Here is a 24,186-nt window from a genome sequence, read left to right on the forward strand (position 1 = left end):
TTGGAAAACCCTAGGAAGTATGCCTTTAGTCAGTAATTGCCAAATGACTAAAGAGTCTGTATCCTGAACTTGCTCATCCAATAATTCGGTATCAAAAGTTATTCTATTTTTTAATATCTTTTCTCAAATCCTTCATCAATAATATTAAAACAGATGATGAAGACTTACTCTAAATAATGTGGGGGTTGGTGGTAAGGAGGTGTGAAATTGGTGAAAGAGGTAAAAATGTACAAACTTCCAGTTATAAAATAAATAAGTAATGGGTATGTAATGTACAGCATGTTTAAAAGTAATAAGAAAAGAGTTACATGAAGAAAATTCTTCCATAAAAAATTAATCTTTAATCTGTTTGACATTATTCCCTTTATTTTTAAAATATCTATTTAACCTTAGTCCTTACAAAAAGGTATGAGAAAAGATCCTTTATCCTTCAAAATGGTTAGTCACCAGACTTTAGAACACTTAAGCTATAGTTGTCTATGGTGTGAAAGAATGAGTGCCTTTTCTGAGTGGTAAAACCACAATAGTTGCAAAAGTACCACCAAACACATAAACAGTAAAAACCAAAATGGATGGTTTCCCTCAAGTCACAGATTGGTTGCAACAGTTAATGTGCTCAGGTGAAGCCACAAATATTACCAGAACTATGTAAGAATGTTATAATCAGAACTTGAATTGTGTTTTGGAATTGGCAGTAAAGGTGACTCGTGGTATAGTTCAAACTGATTTATTTTAGGCTCATTGCCTTGCACCCTTCCTGATAACTGAAAAGTTCTTGGTGTTTTTCTTTTTTTTTAATTTATGCTATCTGATTAAGAAAACAGTGCTTTGTGATTTGGGTTTCAGTAAAGGATTTAGTCTATTAATATATATTAATCTATTATATATATTAGTCTATTAATATATACGCTACCTGAAAAAAAGTCCATATTCTCTAAACCAAATGAAAGATATAAAAAAACAAAAGGAAGGAAACTGAAAATATGTGTTTACCTTGAGTCACTATTGAATCTGATATAGTAGAGGGAATGGTTATAGTATTAGCAAAAACATTATTGTTATCAGATCAAGGCTCACCTATCAGTAAGGCAGAGCTCTTTACTCATGGAGTCATAGGTTTGAGGAAAAAATAAAATATATTCTAGAACTATTATCCATCAATGTTTGTTTTAGAGGGGTAAGGTAATCTAGGAACTAAGAACCTACAGACAAAATTTGTTATAAAATATCAAACACCCTGCTTGTTTGAAAGCATCTTTTTTCAATATCATACATTTTAATTTCTAGTTTGTATGCCTTTGAGTAGAAAATAACAAGTATTACCTGACCATATTATGGCAATTCTGAACATGGTCATTTGGTATATGTACTGTATATACATATATGAAAAGAATACCAGAGCAAAACTTAATCCACACCTTGAATCTCTAATAATTCCAAATTTGGTCCTTTTCCAAAGCCTACAGGTCTTCTTTTATAAAAAGTGAGTGGCTTGCAAACATTTCCTATATTGGGGTTTTCATAAAATCGGATATATCCACCAATAAGTTTTCTGTATTTGAGCAATTATGTATTTTAAACATGTGATTCAAGAGAGTTAGCCAACAATTAAGTCAGAAATAAATTCCTCGGGGCGCCTGGGTGGCTCAGTGGGTTAAGCCTCTGTCTTCAGCTCAGGTCATGATCTCAGGGTCCTGGGATTGAGCCCCACATCAGGCTCTTTGCTCAGCAGGGAGCTTGCTTTCCCCCCACCCGCCTGTCTCTCTGCCTACTTGTGATCTCTGTCTGTCAAGTAAATAAATAAAATCTAAAAAAAAGAAAGAAAGAAATTCCTTGCCTTTCAAATTTTACAGAAGCAGGTGGGCTATGAAGTTAACCAGGGAGGGACAAAGAATTGGCCAATGAGCAGAAACTGTTTATTTTCTCCTCAATGGCAACACTCAACAAAAGTAAGAAGGGTGTGGGAAATTTACTATTTCGCAAAATAAATTTGGTATTTCTCTACATTTGGTTTGGTTCTCTATGAAATAGAGAACATGTATCAATTATTTTCCCACACCATCAATTACTCTTTGATAAGTAAAAATCCAGATTTCTGAATATATGAAGTTTTGAAATGGCTCTGTACCCAGAAAAATGAATTCTTTGGTATTTAAATGAACACTGAAAATATAAAAACACTGATTAGTAATTAATATAAAAATATGATTATAGGGAACGAAACCTGACAGTTTACCAAATCGGATAAAATAATTATTTGACTGTCATATCTGAATATACCAGAGAGTTAGTGCAAAAAGAATGAATTTCCGGGTAACTGTTACAAGTAAAGACGACAAGAAAAAAGTGAAGAGAAGGAGATAGTGAAAGCCACACATTAGGGCAGCTGCGCGATCTGAGGAACTTTGCCACTACTTTGTATCCGATTCAATATCTGCTTAAGGTTCAAAGAACTTTTACCACAAATGTGATTCTGTAGTGACAAAAAAATCCACTCTAGGACCTATATGTATGTGATAGCAAAGAAAAGGCAAACCTTTCAGCATGTGAAGAGTGATCTCAAAACTCAGCCACTCATTCTCAAGAGATCTGGAGAGTCTACATTGAGCTCTAACTTGACTTTAACTGGGTTCAAACATTTTGCTTCTTTTGAAAGTCTTTGTTCAACTAAAATCTTTTACAAAATATCTGAAGCAAGTGAAAATCGAACTCCTTTGGTTTCAGGTGAGGTGGGATTGGCAGCCTCTAATCCTATCCACTAGCAGCCTCTTTCCCTTTTTTCCTATGTGATAGCTCTCCAGGGTAATCCCGTGGAATCACTATGGCTGAAACATTTAAGAAGCAATTTAGATATTTCAATCATATATGTGGGAAATACTTTCTGTTCAAATTAGACCTACTGTTTGTTGATTCCCCAGATCCCTGGCAAAAAGACAAGGCTTGACAATTGTCAATATCTAGTTAACAAGGCAGACTGAACAAATGACTATCACTGCTCTCAATTCCTTAACATGCCTCAAGTAATAGTAAATCAACATCATTATTCACAAAGACAAAAGAGAAAATGAGAAGCCAATGTCAACAAATGCTGGGCTGATGGAAAACTGAAATCTGTAGGTCCCGGGAAAGAACCCCAGAAAGGCTTGAGAATTGAAGGCACCAGCCACTGAAGGCAGAAGTAACAATAGAGGATTATTTGATCTAAGCAACTACCCCTCAATTATTTTTCCAGGAAAGAGAAGGTTTAATTTCTAGTGAGGCCTCAGACTCCTATAAAAGAAGGTTTAAAGCAAGACACACTTTCTTTTAGCTCTTCTTCTCTATTTAACATTTAGAACACTGGACATGGGTGACTTGACACGTGCAGAGGCAAAAAGAAATCCTTGGATGGTAACTCGATCCCGTGCTGGAGGAGCTGGTCCAGAATGCCACAGAGAATGGAAGCCCTCAGAAAGGCCTCTGCAGGAATGGTTCTCCTGATTAGCTCTACAGTACTTTAAACAATTATGTACACGTACCGATTCTAAAAATAAATTTCATTACAGAACAAGAATACTCAGTTCTTGATTACCATTCAAGTAGAGAAAAAAAACAGAAACTTTTGAAAAATAGATTTCTAAAAATCATTTCCTCTTGTCCTTTGAAAAACAGGTACCTTCTCAAACATGTCTTGTCTAGATTCACAGAAAACATTGTGTTTTCAGTGACTACTTTGGCAAGAGAGAAGTGATATTAAAGTTTACAGGAAAGTAAGACCACCATAGCTACTGTTATTGTCATGGATAATCCACCCACAAATAATCCAATTCCTCTTTTACCATTTAAACAGAACCCCTCATTTGATCATATATTGCCCAAATTGAATTTCTGGAAGCATTATACCATTTTAGAGTACTAATTTTTTTTTTTTTAAGTGCCAAATTACATTTCTTCATACATTGCATAAAAAGAATTTGCCCTCTTTAAAGTCTGGAGTGGTTACTTACTTTCTGGCAAATTCATCTGTAAAGATTTCCAAATGGAAATGTATTTTGCATGATAACAGGTTGAAGTCATGAATCACTTGGTAATTCATTAGAGTGACTAGCATCAAAGGATCCCTTGGGAATTTAGGGGAAAGGTAGTTAAGCAATTAATGAAGTTATTTAAAATCCTGATATGGTTGAGCCTGCTTTGAAGACTGCTAGGGATTAATATTTATTTAATAGATTGTCAGTTTCCATGCCAAAAAAAGAAATGTGACAGAAGTCACCCTAGTCTAAATGTAAAAAAGGTAGCCCATTTGAAGCATATTTTATTGCGGTAGTTGACACCATTATAGTCTGTACCATTATATCACCATACAAAAGCCATCATTCTCAAGCTGAAATTAACATTGCTGTTGTTTTCGATTAGAAGAATTGGCTCTAAATCCAACAATTCTCTGCAGTGATTTATATTTTAGTAGCTGCCATCCTGCACCAGGAGAGAACATGTCAGAGTATAACTGCTCTCTGATGAGACATAAGGTATTAAAATTGATATGAGATGACAAAATGGGAGAATAGCATTGTAGGGGTAAAGTTTTCACTTGAGAACAGCCTCTGTTATGGCTTCATTCCTGAGACTCTCTGCTAATCTTTATGTTTGATTCAGAACCTAGTTCTTCCCATAGAAATGTAGAGGATGTGAGCCTGGTGTTAGATAATTAGCTCTTATCTCTTGCATAAAGTACTGAAAATGTATTAAGTGCTAGGAAGATCTCATTTGTAAGAATAAATGAGAGCTGCTGCGTTGATTGACAAAATGAAAGCTTCTAAAGACATTTTGGTTGGTAGTTTCCTTCATTGTATCAAGATTTATTTCTTATGCTGGAGCTAGTCCCACCTACTTTTATCACTGATGTCTTTTTAAAAGCAGTGTGATTAGTGATTTTTACCCTGAAGTTCAGGACTAAAATCCCAGGATATTTCATAGTATTTTATCATACCATTTAGTTTTTAAAACTACCTTTATTCCTAAAAACAGTCAGAGCCCTCTAAAATCTTTATTTTGGATTTCTCTTGCTCACCCATGAAGCACTCTGAAATAGGCTGCCATTAAGAGATCACAGGTATGAGTTGAAAATTTTTTCATATCCTTCACATAATTCCAGACACCTAAATTAATGAATAAAACGTCACAAGTGTTAAAATGTATAATACTAAGGAGGGCATGTATTGCATGGAGCACTGGGTGTGGTATGTAAACAATGAATTTTGGAACACGGAAAAAAAATAAAATAACATTTAGAAAACAAAAAATAACAATTATGATCAATTTACTATCTCAACAAAATTAGCATCAAAACAATAAATTTTAATTTACAAAAAATTTATGGTATTATTATTATAACACAAAAATATTAAATATCAATAGATAAAGCATGTTACATTTGATTTCTCCTCTGGGTGTTGAAGAGAATGTCTTTTAGGGCTGGTGCGTTCCTTGTACTCTATGTACAGGATACTTTTTACTCACAGTGCTAGTGTTTGCCTTTAAGGAAGCATATTCTCTTGTCTAGCTTCTAATGCAATGGCGTTGCTACTGAAGGTTGGTAATTATCTCCATTGTACCACTTCTATCTTGAACATCCCTTTGCTCCATGCAAAAGAAATAACAAAATAAATAACATCTTTGGCTTCTAGCTTTGCAACAATGGCATGGTGGTAGCCATGGCTGAATGGAATAGTAAGTTTGAAGATGGGGGAGTGGAATGCATTTCTTATCAAAGGCATTAGCCAAGTGGCTGAGAGTAGTCAAGCATCAATCAACTATTTCAATGTTTATATCGTAAGAAGACCAGGACCTTGAAATGCATAGTGAATGCCCTATGAAATGCCTTATGTAAGTAAGACAAGTCAGACAAGTGGCAAGTCAGGCAAATAAGGCATATAAACAAAGGGTCTTAGTAATTATGACTTATTCAAAAGAAAGCATTTCATGCCATAGCAAGAGTTTACTCCTTGACCCTTTGGAATGGGTTACTGTCCAAATGCCAAAATAATGTCATCTATTAACAAGTGAGAAAACCTATTACGTTCCTCCCATGGAAATTTTTTTTGCATTTAGCATTGCAAACACTGTGTGGGTTTAGCTATGTGTGTTCTATCCCCTTCACACTACTTCTCACCTGTCTTTCCTAATAATAGAAAACCCAGGAACCTAGTATTGTTGTCCTTGAAAGGTAAAGTTATTTTGTGCCTGGGTAAAGGTCATTGTGTAAAAGAATAATTGTATTATTTTATTAAAAAGAAAAGTTCTGAGTAGGATTTTCAGAGACACTTTTTACCGACCTGACTGTTTGTTACCTCTCACCAGTGCCTCTAGCAATAAAGGTTAAGACACACTTGAGCCCTTTTCCCGGTTGTTTGAATGTCCAGCTCTCTAATACGTATATTTTCCTCTTCACTGTGGTTATTCCTCCCTGATCATAACAGTGGCAACAAGTTATATAATATAGCCTATTTTGAAAATCACCTGATATGCTTTCTTTCCCTTCTCATCCTCTACGTCAAGTCTCCTTGTTCATTGCTAATATGTCCCCATAGAACCACAATTTAAGCTTGAAATTTCATCTTTTTTGACTCCTTTCTCTTCTCTGACATCTCTAAACACAGTTATGAACTATTCTCAAGTTCCCGTTATCTCTTTCATTCTGTAATTATAACACTCACCTAAAATGCATCCTGAATTCTAGTGTTCTTCTTGCTGCCTACAATCTCTATGTACTCTCATTATAATCTTTCTAAAACCGGTTTCCTGATTATTTCACTCTTTGCAAACCACAGCAGACACTATGTACAGTGCTGTGTTTATCACACCATGTCTTCTTCCCAGGCACACAGAAGGACCACATTTTCCAGACACTAGATTGGAACCATGTGACTGGATTGTGACACATGGAAGGAAGTAAGAATTGACACAATGCATCACTTCTGCTGATGACACATGAGAAAAAATAGGCCTCTGCTATTTCTCTATTTTTCTTCCTTGATCATCTCGAAAGCCATGTCTGCAAATGACAATATCATCAGATGGAGGGAACCTGAATCTCCAACCAGAGGAAGGACATGACCACCTCACAGCAGACTTTTCATGAGCAAGAAATAAACCATTTCATGCTAAGTCAATGCCTTTCAGGATTTGCCTATTGGAAAACTTGGGGTTATTTCCCTAACATTCCCAGAAACTTTCATTTCCAGAAAACAACCTGTTACTCAGACATAAAAAGTTCGTCATGATCTGCTCCTAAGATGAGCACTGATTAGATGTCAGGCCCCAAGTTTAACACTGTATATAGTACTCATTCATTTTTATATGGTATCTCATTCATTTTTATAACAACCTAATGAGGGGAACTGAAGTTCCAAGAGGTAAAATAATTTACCCTGGTTCACATGGCTAACAAAATGAGTAAGTCCAATACCAAAACCCACACCCTTAACAACACCCAATTTTCCTATCTCGTTGGCAAGGTCTCTCCCAGAGATGTATCAAAGACATACTCTATAGTCCAATGTGCTTGAATTTGCTGTGTGTTATTCTTTTCTTTTGCTGTGGGTCTACTTAGAAACAGGGTCTAGGTTGCCTTGGAATAATTACAAGCACCGAGGAAGGTCTTTCAGATTTAGGACAGCCTATTTAGTCACACTCACTAAAAACCTGTAGAGCACAATGGGAAGGGAGACAGGTAAGTGCACCTGCTCAAATCTAAATGTGACATTCTGTGCCATAGGAGTTTCTGGAGCCACAGCAGGTCCACCAGCAACAGATCTTGCTGCTCTATTAAAGGACGTTGTGAGCCAATGCATGTGAAGGAGCCTTGAAAAGATATATAGTCCTCTGCAATTGGGAAGTAGGTCTATCTATTTACTTTCTCCCTAAGTCTGTATGGGCTGACATCACCTGACCACCAAGGCAACAAACATAAGGACCCTTCCATCCTGACTTTCAAATTCATCTCATGATGTTTCCATTAATGTCTGGCAAAATTCCACTGAGAGCTTCATAAGTCCCAGGGAGCTGTGTGAGCCGTTCTGAAGAATGAGCGCTTGTACACCGGGGAAACAAAGCAGAGGCAAAGGCTTATTTATAGTGCTGGGCAGACCTAGCTTCCAGGGCAGAACAAGCTTTGTGTTCAAAGACTCATCTCAGGTTAAAACATCCTATTTTATCTAAACAGAACATCTCTGTTGGCAGCTACACAACTTCGGCCAGATATCGGATTTTCTCTGTGTTACTTGGCATAAGGACATGCAAAAGTTTCCTAATATGATATTCTTGTAACTCGGAAAAATTAGTAACTCCCACCATGCAACCCTTGTAGGATCATGTGCTAATGAAGAAGATGCTCTAATAATTAGGCCTAGAGCCACCGAATGTAACACCTTCCAATTAGCACTCCCCAGCATGAATACTGCCATTATCATTAAACAACAAAGACAAAAATGGGTATCAATCCACATAATAGAAAATAATTGATGAAGTTGGAGGGCGTGATTATTTGTGATTACTTTACAGTCATGCACAGAAAGTAGGAGAACCACAGCTAGTGGTTAATCTCTGGCTACCTCTTTGAAGATAATGAAATTGGCTTCCTACTGATGATTATTCATTAACAATTAATTCTTTCTCAGTGATCTGCCTCATTTTCAGCTTCTCACTACAAACATGCAATGGAATAATTACAAGTGGAAATGAAAAAGCAATTAGTGGCAGATAATGCCAACATCTGATTAAAAAACAGTAGAACAGATTAGCAGTTTCGTAACTGCAAGTCTGCTGCCTTCAGCAGGGAGGTGTAAGTCACCCAGTTATACTGCATTCAAGCTGTGCTTTCTCTTTTATTGCCTCCCCTCCATCATGGTCTGCCACATTAAATGCTCTGTTTTATTCTAGGGGGCATTGGCTGTTGTAAATACTTTCTACAGATTAAGTAGCATTTGAGATGCTCTGTGGTCCTACATGCTGAAATTCTAAAAGGCGCTGTCTCATAATATGATGGCTAAAACATCTATCTCTATACCTGTCTTTGGGGACCACAGAAAATAGCATCATTCACTGCTTTGCTTTTGTTTCAACTCAACCCTTGTTTAGTGACGTGTCCGCAGTGGAAGAAGAGCGTTAAATCAAAATCAAACACCTTCTTTAAACAGGCTGTGGCTCTTTTGTTACCTGCACCCAGGGCTGCTTTGGTCTTGGAGGTTGGATTCTCGCCTCACATAATGTGAGACATAAACTGGCAGCCAGTGGATTTTTACTTAATGTTTAACAAGGGTTAACCTAGTGCTGACTGCTGTGTAAATAATCCCTCAATGAAGGCTTAGAATGTCCCCATTCTCAGCAATCCAGCTGGTGCATCCATACGTATAGGATGTAGAACTACATGTGGAGTATCAAAACCATCACTTCAGAAGTTAAAAAAAGTCATTCTCTTTTAAATAATTTGGAAGCTATGTTCGCTTGAAGCTCTGATAAGCTCTTGCCATGGAACTTGGCACGGTAGGAGCACAGACAAGAGCTGTTTCAGGAAACTGGGTTTTGAAAAGAACTATGTATTTAAATGTAGTATCATTGGGTCATATGTTATTTTACCAGATCCACAAAGATCAACATAATAAAAAAGGGAGTTATGAAGTGGAAATAAAGCAAACTTTGATGACTTGATATTCAGCTGATACGTACTAGTATGATGTTTTCATGACCAGCTGAACATCTGTTGAGATTGGTCATTTCTGGCTCAGGACGCCTGCTGGAGATTTTAAATATCACCCTGAATATTACTGATTTTGTTATGAAAATTATAGTATGTATCTTTTATGTACCTGGAACTGTGTCAAGGCATTGATAGTAATTAGACATAGTACCCTAGCTCTCTATCAGCTCCAAATACAGTGGAAAAGAAAGACATGTAAAAACACGAGTGGAATAAAATACAATAATTATTACATTGGGGCATTTACAGTGTACAAGAGGGAGTTCTGCAGGATATAAGCAGGACCAATAATGAGTTGAATGACATCATAAGCAGAGGATGCTTGAAGTCAGCCTTGGAGTGTCTTTTTTTTTTTTTTTTTTTTTTTTTTAAGACTCTATTTATTTGAGAAAGAGAGAGAGAGAGAAAGAGCACAGGAGCAAAGGTGCAGAGGGAGAGGGAGAAGGCGCTCCCCAGTGAGCAGGGAGCCCGATGCAGTACTTGATACCAAGATCCCTGGAAAATGACCTGAGCCAAAGGCAGACACTTAATTGACTCCCTCTTGGAGTGTCTTTTAACAGAGCAGCAAGATTTGTTGCTGACAGACCTGCTGTGGCTCCAGAAATTCCTATGGCACAAAATCCCATGTCCGGTTTAGCACAGGTACATTCACCTGCTTCCTGTCCACTGAGCTCTTTAATTTCCTTTAATGAATGGCCTTTTTCTTTAACCTAAAAAACAAAACAAAACAAAACAAAAACCAAAAAAACAACAACAAAAAAAACTTCCTTAGTGCTTGTAATCAATCCCAGGCAACCAAGGCCCTATTTCTAATGCCCAAAACAGTTTTCAAGATCATCAATATACTGACAACTTGCAAATTTATGTCTCCAGTCCTGACCTCTACTCTGAACTCAACTTGTAAATCCCACTGCCCAATCAGCATTTTCGCCTGATGCCGAATGAGCATCTCCCATCATCTGGTTGTTAAACTCAGTTCTTGGTTCTAGTTCTTTCCCACATCCACCATTGTCCCACAGTTCCTTTCCTCAGAGATATGAAACCAAAAATCCAGGAGCTGTCCTGGACTCATCTCTTTATCTTATATTCTCCATGCAACCCATCCACAAATATTATTTATTTCACCTTAAAAAAATATTAGAATCTGACCATATCTAATCTCTTCCACTGCTATCATACTCTTACAGGCCTCCTTATCTGTCACTTAAATCTCTGCAATAGAATTTTAATGGGTCTCGCTATTCCCCTCTTGTTCATTTTCTCTACTGATGAGGAGTTCTTTAAAATACATATCTTATTACTTCCCCATTCAAAAGTCTAATGGTTTTGCCTTTCAGAGTAAAATCTAAAGTCCTTGCCACGACCTCCAGACCTAGTCATGATCCGGCCCTAGGTCACCACTCCAGTCTTGTTTCCGGCCACTTTCCCCCTCATTCACTTGACTTTATCACACCTCTCTGTGTTCAGGGGATGACAGTGTAAGTTTGTTCAGTGAGGACAATCAAGAATTCAGTTATAAAAACATTGATTTTAACATCTTTTGACATCTCTAGAAATGTCAAGAGGGCAGTTGCAATATGGATCTTAAGTCTCAGAAGGGAGGCCTGTGACTAGAGATACGTATTTGCAAGTCATTTGCACATAGTGTCATTTGAAACTTTAGCATGGATATCCCAGAGAGAGGAGATAAAGGGATGCAGGACCAAGCTTTGAGGAATCACAGCAAATGGAGGCCTAGTGAAGGAGTATGACATTATAAAAATGTCAAAGAGACTGATAAGCAGCCCCATGAGTGCTTTGGTAGAAGCCCAGGGAGGTGAGAAATGAATACAGCTGGTATCAGCAGTTCTTTAGAGAAGTGTGGTAGGAAGGAGAAGATGAAACAGGTGAAGAAGAAAGATGTGTGGTCAAGGAAAGAGTGTTATTTCTATGGCCGAGATTTGAATATACTTAAAAGCTAAGAATTACACATTTGAGGGGAGAGTGCTAAGTAAAAATTTTTAAAAAGGGGGAAATAAATAGCATCTATGGTCTGAAAAGTTGGGATGCCATGGGATCACAAGCACAGCTAATTAATTTTTGCAGCTAATAATGTTGAAAATAAACTTTTAAAGATGTTTTCAAAAAAATTTTATGGTTGATTGTCTAAATACAAACTTGACAACTTAAAATTACTAGAGAAGAAAATAAATGAAATCGCAGATAATACAATAAAAAGAAAATGAAACAAAGAACCATGAAGAAGGGGTGCCTAGGCAGCTCAGTCTGTTAAGTGTCTGCCTTCAGCTCAGGTCATGATCCCAGGATCCCGGGATCAAGCTCCAAGCTCCATGTTGTGTTGGGCTCCCTACTCAGTAGGGAGTCAGCTTCACCCTCTCTCTCTGCCCTCAGCTCCCCTTGTGATCTCTTTTGCTCTCTCTCTCTCTGAAATAAATAAGTAAAATCTTAAAAAATTAAACAAAACAGGAAGAAGCAAATAAAATTAAAGAGTAAAAGAAAAGAAAAAAGAGAAAGAGAGAGAGTGGAAGGGAGGGCCAGTCCAGAAACAATGATGTAAAAATGAATAGAGGAAATCCATTATTGAAATTAAAAGATTCCCAAAAAGTGGTCAAGAAAATGAAAACCTACATGCTACATACGAAAGATCTGTAAGAGGCATACATAATAAAACATAACTCAGAGTGAATGAAAGGAAAATGCTAGATATTATCTATACACCAGAATTTTAACTTGTTAGAAAGATGGCTGCAGTCTATGATGAAGGTATAATTATAACCTTAAAATGCTAAATAACTTAGTATCAAAGTATTTATGAGGCAAACTATAAAAAAAGAGAAAAAACAAAAATAGTGGGAAACTACTATAGCTTCCTCAATCTGAAAGGGCAAGCAGATGAAAGTGAATTTGGGGATACAGAAGACATGAATAATATCATTAATAAATTTTATTTAATAGTTACATCATGAGTTCCATACCATACAAAGAGGAGAATTATCATTTTTCAAGTGTCTCTGAAAAATTCACAAAACATTGGCCATAGGTAATAGCCCCAAAACAATCACCACAAATACCCTAACATAGACATAATATGAAATATTTGCATAGATCACAGTGAAAAAAAAATTCCATAAGTAATGTTAGCTCAGTGAACGTTTGGAAGAAGCCATTTGCAGAATGGATTTTAATATGAAATATGTCAAAAGTAATGAAAAGTGTAGAGCTTACCCACTCACTAGTCATGCTCCTTGGCCAAGTATTTATGGAGATATTTACCAAGTGAATATTCATCACTTTCAGAATATTTTCAGTTACTTCTTTCTTTTTTTTTTTTTTTAAAGATTTTATTTATTTATTTGACAGAGAGAAATCACAAGTAGGCAGAGAGAGAGAGAGGAGGAAGCAGGCTCTCCGCTGAGCAGAGAGCCCGATGCGGGACTCGATCCCAGGACCCTGAGATCATGACCTGAGCCGAAGGCAGCGGCTTAACCCACTGAGCCACCCAGGCGCCCCAGTTACTTCTTTCTATAAGGTTATTCACACCAATATAATAATATACCAATACCAATGTAATAATAATAATAAGCTCATTCAGATCAGGGTATGTGTCTCTAAGATTCAGATCTGCAACTATCACATTCAATTTCATCTGGAATAATAAAGTTCACTTGTCTTGAAGGATAAGTTTAGTTTATTCAAAGAAGGGAAAATATACCATTAATATGTTGATTTGCAAAGCCTATCCAAATTACACATATGCTTTGATTCATTGTGGTAGATTTTATCACTAAAGACATGACGTTTTTCTTGAGGTTACTGCAGAAAACAGTAATTGTTTGCAATCGATGTGAATATTTTCTCAAAGGTGAGAAAAAATAGAGAAGTCAATTTGTTTGTCCTTAATGTGGTTGACAATTTTTATAGCTTGATTGGGTTTTTAAAGATTTTATTTATTTATTTGTCAGAGAGAGTGAGAGCGAGAGCAAGCACAGGCAGACAGAGTGGCAGGCAGAGTCAGAGGGAGAAGCAGGCTCCCTACAGAGCAAGGAGCCCTATGTGGGACTTGATCCCAGGACACTGGGATCATGACCTGAGCCAAAGGCAGCTGCTTAACCAATTGAGCCACCCAGGCATCCCTTTTCCTTGAATTTTTAAAACGATCTCTGAGGGTGAAAGCTTTCCTCTCATACGAAATAGTGAGTAGATCTTGCTTCCAGTATGACAGCTTGAATCCATGGAACAAATTGTTCTCATTGGATAGCACTTCCTTAGCACCATCTGTGTCTAGCCCAATACATCACTTGTATGTTACTGTTTATCTTGAAGTTATCAATAATATTAAAGGCTCTTCTCCAGTTGTAAGAGTTAACAAAGATCGGGCAAACAATATGTCCTTGGGCTGCTTTTTTCAAATCTATCTGACAAAAGATCAGTTGAGATGCTAATATCGGGGAATTCATCTTAAGAATCTCCAGGGAATATTATGGCCTTTTCTGTGCTAAGGATAATAAATGCTGCTCTACATCTGGGCCATATCTGTCATTGTTTGATAAATTATTGTATTTGACAGAATTGCCCCATCAGAATTTTTTTCCCTTGCTTTGTCCCAGACAGCATCACTTGACTGGCAGCCAAACAGTAATTGGTGTCTCACCAATCACTTGAACAACTGAACCTTGGCAATTGAACCAACTGCTATAAACAAGGCTTCTGCAACTTTTGGGATTTCATCTCCTACCACCCTGTGCTGATGTTTTCTGAGTTACTTGAATATCATCCCGCCTTGCTCTAAAAAAATTCAACACCTTCCACAGTAGTCTTTGTACATTTCAAAACTGATGTTTGAGAAAGAACGTTCTCTTATCAGAAATTTTAGTGTCCCCAAACACACTGTACCTAAAGGAAGAATTTTATAGTCATGGTCAGTCCAGTGAAATACAAATTTTAAATAATTAACGTGATTTTCTTTTTCTTTGCCCCTGGTATTTTTTTACAACAATAATGAGTAGCTTCAGGTAATTCATCAGTTTGGTCTTCAAACCATTCTGAGTGCACGTGACTGATTTCATCACAATCACCATCGCACCTACATTTCCCTCAGTATCTTTAGCATAATGTTTTAAAAGACTTATTTTTAAAGCACTGATAGCGAGGATAGGCTCAAGAGAAAAGAAAACCAAGGTGTGTATAATCTCAGTTGCAATTTATAATTGGTATTTTGCATATTAAAATGAGATGTAAGTGTAACAGCAAAAAGAATGCCATAATAATAGAGAAATTCAATATATGAGCATCTCTCTTAGTGATCAAACCATATTATACTTATACCCTAAAAGCTTAACTATTAGGGATTTTAATAGGTATGCCTGAGCACCACTATAAAATTAATGTGGCCATGAAGGTTGCCCACTGTGCTAACTTTAGCCTCATTCCATGCAAAAATATATTTCTTAAGATGTCACTTATTATTTCTTTGAGAGAGAGAGAGTATGAGCAGGGGGAAGAGCAGAGGGAGAGGAAGAAGCAGACTCCTCTCTGAGCGAGGAGCCCCACAGGGGACTTGGTCCCAGGATCCTGGGATCATGACCCGAGCTGAAGGCAGATAGTTAACTGACTGAGCCACCCATGCAAAAATATGAGACTCCTCATACAAAAATATTTTGGAATCATAGTTTTGATTAAAAGTTAAATTTTAAATGGTACGTATTCATTTATTTGAGAAAGTTAGAGAGTGTGTGAGCAGGGGAGGGGGGAAAGGAGAGGGAGAGGATCTCAAGCAGACTCTGTACTGAGCATGGAGCCCAACTTGGGGCTCAATCTCAGAGCCCTGAGATCATGCCCTGAGCCAAAACCAAGACTGAGATACTCAACTGAGTCAGACGTCCCAAAAGTTAAACTTTCAAAGACACACATTTCAATAAGTAACTCTGTAAAAGTTTATCTACTACATACATTAACCTTAAATCCCATGGTATACATATTACACATTTAGACATATTATATAACGTTTAAAACTGTATATGATAAATCAGATCTTTTGTGATTAAATTTCACCTCTAATAGTAATTGCAGACAATGAAGCGTCATAACTTCTCTAACCTGCAGTTCTTTAATCCAAAAAAAGGAACAATAGTAGTACTTTTATCACAGAGTTATTTTGACGATTAGATGAAATTATCCATGCATAGTGCCTGAAAGGTAGTAATTCTTGACCACTATAATGACATTTCCTAGACTTTCATAGTTAAAAGTGCCTTTTTAAAAGTTTTTTATTGTTGTTAACTAAGATATTAGTATTAGAATTTGTATTTGCTTATTAGCCCATCAGTTCTAGTCCCTAGGTAATTAAGCAAGAGCAAAGGAGGCAGTTACATAGCATTTGAGTCTGAACTATCAACCAGAGAAGCTTAGTACTATGCTGTCCGTATAATAAAAGGCTGCTACCGTGATTGTAGCTCAGTTCACACACTTTAACTCAAGGTACGTTCACAGAACATTAGGTCACACTCTATTACAATAACTCAACCTCTGTAAGTGGGTAATATATGTCACTACCATTTGTTTGAAAGTTACAGTAGTTGTTATCTTTTTCAAAATGGTAAAGAGCTGCCATTTTGCCCCTGAAAATTGAAAGAATATTTGGTAGGTCAAGCTTAAATTAAAGCTCAAAAGTTTCCTCAAATTTGAAAACAAAATATTTTCATTTTAAGTTATTTTGAAACATTTAAAAATTCATTTAAAAATATTTATAAACATTTAAAGTTTTTATTTAAAAATATTTTCTGAAGTAAAAAAGGAAAGAGTAAAAGTGCAAAATTCAGAGTGACTGAATTATTACTTCACTCCATTATGAAGAAATTTTATCATAATGGGGTTATACTGTACTTCAAAGTATTGTCATAAATTTCTATTTTTCTTTCATTAAAAAATGCATTTGTTAGTTCTTTTACTCAACACTGGGGAGAGGTAGTGAAAGGGGGAAGATAGGTGCTTGCCCTCAATCAATTTATATTCTAGCTTGTCACTACAGTCAACTAATAAGAGAGTTTCAGTAGTTTGGAAAAAAATTAAATCACATAAAGGTAACTTTTTAATATCTCAAATGCTAATATAACTTTGGGTCCTATGGATGCAGTTTCTGGCATCTTATAAACATAAAACAATTACGTAGCTAATACCAAAGAAGTCAGGAAAATAACCCAGATTTTATGAGTAATTTCTTCTTCCTTCAAAATTTTGTAATAGGTAATTTTGTAAGTCACGATTTTCTTTTCCTTCATTTTTTTTTTAATCAGCAGTATTCTATCACTACCATCTAAAAACATTGGAAGTCAAAATGTGGAGCACATTGTGGCAGAGAAGGCAACAAATTAATAACGAAAAATGATAGAAAAATTGTGAGGCTGGATATAGGCTCTATGGAATACAAGAATGTCTAAGGATCATCTTTTAGTGGCATTTTATAAAACTGGGGTTTATCTGAATGGGTATAAATGGTTCTATTAGCATGTCTACTACGATCCTTTAATATGACACTGGGAATATTTGGGGCCTGGAAATTCTATTTTACGATTTTTAAGGATATCGTCTTTGAAAGAGTGTTGTTGGCCATATTTAGTTTGATGGTCATAAACAGATCTGAAACTTCTATTTGCTCTATTTGAACTGCTTTAAATTTTTATGTGGCCACGTTTGGAGGATAAATGGCAATATGGGTAAGATTCTTTATTCTAGGGGCGCCTGCGTGGCTCAGTCTGTTAAGCATCTGCCATTGGCTCAGGTCATCATCCCAGGGTCCTGGGAACAAGTCCCACATAAGGCTCCTTGCTTAGCAGAGAGCCTGTTTCTCCCTCTTCCTGCTGCTCCCCCTGTTTGTGTGCTCTCTCTCTGACAAATAAATAAGTAAAATATTAAAAAAAAAAAAAAGACTTCTTTGTTTCAACAGCCATCAGAGAGTCAAAAAAATTCCGAGTATTCTTCTAATTAAAAATTTTCTCTGCCTTCTGACTTATTTGGTATTGCCCTACAAAATAAAAATCCCTACTTAGTTAAGAAAGTGCAAAACTTAAGTTCTAAAATATTACTGGAAGAAATGCCTTTTGAAAAATTAAGTTTCTTGTACAATCGCATTAGGCTCATAGGCTTAAAGCAGTAATTCTCCACTCTGGCTACATATTAGACAGCAAAGACTTAAAAAAAAGAAAGGAAGGAAGGAAGGAAAGGTGAGTGGCTGTGTGGGAGGGAAGGAAGGAAATAAAAAATAAACACGACACTCAGACCCCAGCTCAGAACGTCTAATTCAGAACTTCTTAGTGGAGCTCACATGTATTTTAAATGTTTCTCTGGTAAAAAATTCTAACGTACATCAAGTATTGATAACCATCCTGCTGGAAAAATAATGCAGAAGGGGAAGCAAGTGAAGTACAAGGAAACCTGAATGCATTAGAAAGATCATTCATGTCGAATAGAAATATAATGTGAGTAATTTTTTAAAAGATTTGTTTGTTTATTTACTTGAGAGACAGGGAGGGAGGCGCAGAGTGAGAGAATCTCCAGGAGACTCCCAGCTGAGCACAAGAGCCCCATGTGGGGCTTGATTCTATGACCCTGTGATTGTGACCTGAGCCAAAACAAAAAGTCTGGCTCTCAACCAGCTGAGCCAACCAGGAGCCCCAAACGTAATTTTAAATATTTTAATAACTACATCGTAAAAAGTAAAAATAAATAGGTAAGATTTACTTTAATGATATATTTTGTTTAACCCAATATAATAAAAATATTATTTCAGTATGTTTTGAATAACATTACTAATAAGATATTTTACTTTTTTTGTACTAAATCTTCAAAATCAGTAAGTGTTTTATGCAGTATGTGCTCAAGAGCTACATGTGCCTACAGGCTGCCATACTGAAGAGCGCATATTGCGTACTCTGCCTGCAGGACTTAGAAAACCCTAACCTTCATTGAAAAATGCTTACTTTCGATCATATGAGGAAAGGTTACAGGCATTAACAAACAATAAAATACTCAGGCATAATTTTATAGAATTGTATCCTATAGATAAATTAGGGGTGTAAACTCCCTCTTTTTATAAATACAGATTTCTTTTACAAATGGGTACATATTCTATAAACCTTTACAGTAGCTTATACAGTAGAACAGAGACGAAGACTGACTGATCTGGCCTCACTATATTCTATCTTGGTCACCACAGGAAACCTCTCCATACCTCAGCTTTTTAACCTGTAAAATGAGATTAGAAATACTATATTCAGAAATATATACAGAAATATATAGAAATATTATGAAGATTAAATGAAATTTACAAATTAACTTCAACAAATGTTAGTATGAATGTTTTAATAATTTCATCATTTTATTAAAATATCCATATAACTGTTTATTATAATTCATACATTGTTTATTATTTTAACACTTCTAAATCATTCTATAGTAGGGATATAGCAAACTTAACTTATCACTTTTCTATTAGTGACATTTGGGTTGTTTCCTAATCTTCAGTATTACAGAAATGGTCCAGTGCATACCACTGGCCATGCATCATTTTGCACATTAACCTGTATATGTAGAGGATTAATAAACACCTAGAAGTAAAACTTCTAAGTAAAATTTTCCATGCTTTTTACATTTTAATGTATGTTGCTAAATTGCTCTTCACAGAAGCTCTACTAGTTTATGCCCTTATGACAATCTGTGACAATGTCCATTTTCCCTTTCATGGGATGTTAGCAACTTAAGGTGTTTTTATTTATTTTTTATTTTTTACAACTTCTGGTGCTTTATGTGAAATGCAACCCAATTTAAGAAACATTTCTTTGCTTGATTGAAGAAAGCATATTGAACTGACTTTGAATGAAAGGATATCACCAAATAATTTATGTGCTCGCTTCGGAAATAATTTATTTTAGAGTTTTAAAATGTAGATCTTGGAACTCAGAACTCTAAAAAGAGATATATTATAGGAGAAAAATAAGAAAAGATACCATCACTTAACTTCTCCAATATTTTCTTCTATCAGAATGGAGGGTTCTAATATTTCAATGTCTCGCAATAATTAACAAGTTAATTTCACTAATTTATCACTTTAGAGAGTTTAATTATTTCTATACATCATTTTGGATCACTTTACATTCAATTACGAAATAAAAAGTAGAGGACCTATGGCATTACAATTTAATTTATATATTATGGTTTTATAACTGGCTCATATTATTAAAATAACTTGTTTCAAAATTAGACTTCTTGATTACCAATCCATGAATTACTACAGACTATGATTATAAAGGACTAATGATAAAGCTCCTGGGAGCCCCCTTTGTCCTTATTCTAGTTAGGTCCATTACCCCTGGGTCAGGTCATGAGCTGTGCCAAAGGAGTATGCTGCCTAGGGCTTCCCTCTCATTAACAATAACAAGAAAAAATAGGATGTTCCAGAAATTGTCTGACAAGGTGGTAACATGTACTCACAGTTAAGCAAAGTGAATGAATCTGACAATATAATGGTTAGGAAGACAAATTTTTTAAAAAGATTATGCTCTAGATAGATTGGGGATAAAGATTTTCTTTCTTTCTTTCTTTTTCACTCCCAGTTGTGACTGCTGAGGCTCTGAACACCTGCTTCCTCTCCTGGCTTTGTTACTCTCAATAAAGAAAGAGATTCCTGTTGAGGAGTGAGAGGTTAAGTGTCCAGAAATATTGCACCAAAGCATAATATTGTAAAGGGATAAAATCAGCTATAAAATAGCTTCACTTAGGAAGCTACTGTTCAGGGTATATTTCAGCTTGGACTTTTTCCCAAATACCATCTTTAAAGGAAAAATAAGGAGGTAAAAACTCAGCACTATCAATGAAATCCTTCTTTGGGGATCTCTTCCCCTTTGTGATTAATATTAGCCTTATCATCTTATGAGTTCTTCCTAAATAAGATGGATGGATGGATGGATGGATAAATAAATAACATATAAATATGGGATAGGTATGAGCTGATGGGTAAGGGAGAGAGCCTGAAAATAAAAGAAAATAAGAGAAACTGTAAGGGTAATAATAAGTGAAAAGTGGGGAAACCATATGACTCCTTGAAAAACAAGGAACACTGCTGCTAATGTCTACAAGTTTGAAGTACCTAATAATGGATGATAACAAAACTACCCATGTCTTATGCCTCCTAAGGGTAATCACTGTTTATCTCCAGAGTGACACCACTGAGCAATGTTCTTGTTTCCTAATCTCCCTCCTCAACCTTGAAATAAAATAGGGGTAATCTTAAAAGACAACCAAATAAATTGTAAAAGTGGTATAAATGACAAAAAATATTTACCAGGAACTTCTCTCAAGAAAAATTAAATACGTTGGACTCAATTTTTTAAAAATATTTTATGTCTTAGTTTCGATCATATCCATATTCTCTAATTCTGCATTCATTTCTGCAAGGAGTAAAATTGGGAAAATATAATACTCTGGCTATATTCCAAAATTTGGTATTATGTTGTTTACATGTTTTTTTTTTGTCATATTCTATGCATATTCTATTCTATTTGGGTTTTACTGCCTCATAACAAAAAGAATAATCATGAGTCTTTAATTTGACCTTCTTTTAGGCTCTATTACATCTGAATACCACACCAAAAATAATTTCTCATTATGTTAAGTTGTAACTAAGGTCCAAAATTCTATATGAGAAAATTAATCTTACACAAGAAAGGACTTCTTTGTGTTTACCTATGTAAACTCAAATACCCAAATCAAGAAACAGGAAGAAAAAGGGAAATGGGTTTTATAGCTGCTGTAAGTCAAAAGTATAATAAACTCCAAACAAAACAAACAAAACTGTACTACTTTGTGGAGTTTTCCTTTAAGCACATGCTTGACCTGTTCCTTGATACTGTATTTTCGCCGTGTACTATAAAATACTAGCTCTCATAAGGTACATGACTACTACTGTGTCTCTCCTGTGGGGATGCACGGGTGCTCTATCAAAAGCAGACATACCCATGCTGGGTCTCATGATCAATGAAGTCAAAGAGGTTCACCCAGAGTTTTGAAAAAAACAAACAAATAACAACAACCAAAAAACCCCAAACAAAACAAAAAATAAAGTCAAGCTATTTGTGCACATTAAAATTCAGTGTAGGCCAAAGCACAACATTAGAAGGGAGAAAGTTGTAGATAATTTTAAATACTGATAGCAAAGAACTTGTCTATGGACAAGATAAAATAATGCTGAGGTAGTTATTTTTCTTAATTTAAGTGACTGAAATCATTGGCACCACTGGAGAAACTTGACTGCTCCCCGTAATATGTTTAATAAAGGAAGAAAAATCAAACATGATAAATCACAGTGTAAGAAAGTAGAATTCAAAGTATGGATTTGAGGGTTGGCATTTCTGAGTTTTCAGCAGTGAGTCCTGGTGTCAAAGGTGGTGGCACAGAGCACGCAGCAGGTGTGATGCTGACGACACATACCATCTCCTTTTCTAGAGTCTGCTGCTGGCATCACTCTGGTCTCTGTACGTGCCATAATCAACTTCCTCATTCATAAAGAGAGGGTGTTTGGGTGGTTTCCAGAATCTTCTCCAGCCTTCCTATTCTTAATTCTGCAAAACCTGTTTTGGGTAGTGGTAGCGTGGGAAGAGATGGGAGTAGAGGGAAATTCACCTTTGTTGACCGTCTATTTACATGAGCTCATTCTATCTCTCAAACCACACTTGCACAATACCACCTTTCTTCTCTTTTTTTCCAGATAAAGATCTGATGCTAAGAAGTTGAGCAGCTTTCCTCTCCCAGCTAAAAGGAACAGGAGAGTTGGAAGTAATGGACCTAAGAACTAGCTCTCTCCAAGCAAACATACCGCTTACCATTTTACTTGACTTTGTCCAATGCTGTCTTTGACAATCTGACTTGAACTAACATTAGATTAACAGAAAGTTGTTTTTGTTTTTCTTTTTGTTTTTTCAAAATCCTGTTTTCTCCCTGTTGCTCCTGAGCCCTCCATCTGATGTTCTGCTTTCGAGAGCGGTATTTATGTAAACCACTGAATGCCTATATTGCATCAAAGACAAATTTCTCCATAGAAAGAGCTGAAAATACTACTGTGAGAAAACTATAGTTTCCGTAAAGCAAGTGAATAAATATGCTTATTTATTCGGTATTGTATAAAAGCAAAACTGTGAGGTTCCTATAAGTAAGAATGAATTCTTGCAAGCCCAAATGGTGAAGAAGAAACCAGCTCCTGCCGGCAAAGGGAAAAGCCCTGCAAGAAGCACGTGCTGCAGCTGCAGCTTTCTTCCCCGAGTATCAGCGGGTAACCAGCCCACCTGCCACGGATCTGTAATGGTATTAATAGGGGCTGGAGAAATAAAAACCAGTCGGCCCTCAGGCACCACACTAGACACTGGAGCTTGGAGTGTAAAGCTGGGTCATCCAATAGAGTTCCCACCAGTTTCACATAGCTATTTAAATCTGAATTAATTAAAATTTAAAGCAGTTTTGGGGCTCCTGAGTAGCTCGGTCAGTTAAGCATTTGCCTTCAGCTCAGATCATGATCCCAGGGTCCTAGGGTCGAGTCCTGCATTGGACTCCTTACTCAGTAGGGAGTCCGCTTCTCCTCCCCCTCTGTTCCTCCTCCTGCTCCTTCTCTCTCTCTCTCTCCATCTCTCTGTCTTTCTCTAAGAAATAAAATCTCTGGGGCGTCTGGGTGGCTCAGTGGGTTAAGCCACTGCCTTCGGCTCAGGTCATGATCTCAGGGATTGAGCCCCGCATCGGACTCCCTGCTCAGCAGGGAGCCTGCTTCCTCCGCTCTCACTGCCTGCCTCTCTGCCTGCTTGTGATCTCTCTCTGTCAAATAAATAAATAAAATCTTAAAAAAAAAAAAAGAAAGAAAGAAAGAAAAAAAGAAAGAAAGAAAGAAAGAAATTAAGAAAGAAAGAAAATCTCTTAAAAAGTAAGAATTAGGGGCACCTGGGTGGCTCAGTGGGTTAAAGCCTCTGCCTTTGGCTCAGGTCTTGGTCCCAAGGTCCTGGAATCAAGCCCCACGTCGGGCTCTCTGCTTGCTGGAGAGCCGCTTCCCTTCCTCTCTCTGCCCGCCTCTCTGCCTACTTGTGATTTCTCTCTCTCTCTCTCTGTCAAATAAATAAATAATACCTTTAAAAAAAAAGTAAGAATTAAAAAATTTAAAATTCAAAGCAATTTTAAAGTAAGTTCCTCAGTAGTACTAGACATATTTCAAAAGCTCAATAGCTCCTCTATTGGACAGTGTAGATTTTAATACATAAAATTGTGTTGAACAGTATTGGTATAGAGTGCATTCAAAATCCACAAGCAAGGAATCAAGGTCCAAACTATCAGGATAGTGACTCCAAGCAGTGGAGGAGAAGATTTAGAGAAAAGGCAGATTTTCAGGTCTGGCAAGGGATTTGGAAATATATATATGGGTA

General features: G+C 36.4%; 1 long non-coding RNA gene across 4 annotated transcripts in view; it reads right to left on the minus strand.

Annotated features, from left to right (window-relative positions):
- Nucleotides 1-23,752, minus strand: part of LOC101683035 — a 71,867-nt gene extending 48,115 nt beyond the window's left edge. For all 4 annotated transcript variants that reach the window (XR_006602495.1, XR_006602494.1, XR_200671.3 and 1 more), the window contains exons 1-2: nucleotides 23,711-23,752; nucleotides 10,323-10,446 (exon numbers count right to left, since the gene is read on the minus strand). This is a non-coding gene — a long non-coding RNA (uncharacterized LOC101683035). The remainder of the gene's footprint in view (nucleotides 1-10,322; nucleotides 10,447-23,710) is intronic.
- Nucleotides 23,753-24,186: the final 434 nt, after the last annotated feature.

This window comes from Mustela putorius, unplaced genomic scaffold (genome assembly GCF_011764305.1).
Source record: "Mustela putorius furo isolate JIRA1106 unplaced genomic scaffold, ASM1176430v1.1 tig00003869_pilon_pilon_pilon, whole genome shotgun sequence".
NCBI lineage: Eukaryota > Metazoa > Chordata > Mammalia > Carnivora > Mustelidae > Mustela > Mustela putorius.